This window comes from Chenopodium album, unplaced genomic scaffold (assembly GCF_948465745.1).
Source record: "Chenopodium album unplaced genomic scaffold, dcCheAlbu1.1 scaffold_332, whole genome shotgun sequence".
In the NCBI taxonomy this organism is placed as follows: domain Eukaryota; kingdom Viridiplantae; phylum Streptophyta; class Magnoliopsida; order Caryophyllales; family Amaranthaceae; genus Chenopodium; species Chenopodium album.
This window is the reverse complement of record NW_027665246.1, coordinates 27501-28740: the sequence shown is the minus strand read 5'-3', so window position 1 is coordinate 28740 and position 1240 is coordinate 27501.

Genomic DNA, 1240 nt, shown 5'->3' with positions numbered 1-1240 from the left:
CACCGGCACGCATGAGCTCTCCCTTTTAACGGGAAGAGTCAACTCGTACACGGACGTCGTTCGTGCTTAGCGTAAAACGCTGAATTAGGTATGTGACGAATGAACGCCCATTCCCCCTCAACATTCTGCATCCCGGGGCACAACTAGAGACCGTACACCTGACCAACAACGGTTGATTTTCGCCGTTGAGGTTGGAGGACGGACCCAGCTACAAGTCCACCAAACACCCAAAAGGATGTCAGGCGGAAACAAAAGATTTACATGGACATCAATACCGTCATTAGGAATAAAACACAGAAAACCATACCTCGCCCAAGGCTTACCGCATTGGAGCAAACACTGAAGAGGTTTATCAGCGTGCGGTTCGATGCACAAGCATGGAGCCCGCCAGCCAAAAAAACCGATCACTACTCACACGTGTTCCGTAACGCTATGTCAAGGAATCCCAAGCGTACAACCCACAACCACAAATATGACTGCAAGAATTCGTCGGAATCCCTCAACTAGCACCGTAAAACGTGAAAACAACATTTCCAATCGTTAACTCAGGCTAGACTCGCTACTGCGATGATTTCATGCCACAAAATGTCAAGAGTTGGACTAATCAACAATACTTTCGTCCTCGCTCGTATTTGATTATAGTCCGCATCAAGCCACCCTAAACACTTCTTCCTCACCGTTTCGCGGATACCCTATGTAGACAACCGAAATTAGACAACAGACGGTGTTCCATTAGTTCGCCCAGGTTTCCCGATGGTAACAAAAGTCGGAATCCCCAGACTCACACAGGTTCTCCATCAATGAATTTTGTCGCATTGTACCACTGCTTCGCCGAGTGAATCCCCGAACTACGATTCCTGAAACAACAAAAAGTCGTTACGAGAAAATATAGTTGAAAACACCCTAAACTAACATAAAGTACAACGTCAACGGTGGGACAATTGGTCAAAGGCGACACGGACGATATCGGCTTCATAGATTCGAGGTCACGTCTGCATCGTTCCAAGCATATGGCCAGGTCAACATTCCCGGGCCTCAAAGCTATGACACCGTCATATTTTCCGCCTCGCCCCCGGTGAGATTTTTGTGTGCATTCTTCCTAGCGTCTGGCAATGCACACAACCTACCTCCGGTCCGGAGAAGGAATCAACATTGAATAACTATATTATAGCTATTCAACATTGAGTTGCCACCCTTCCCCTATAGAGCTTTATATAGTACCTCTGTTAAAATCCTAGTG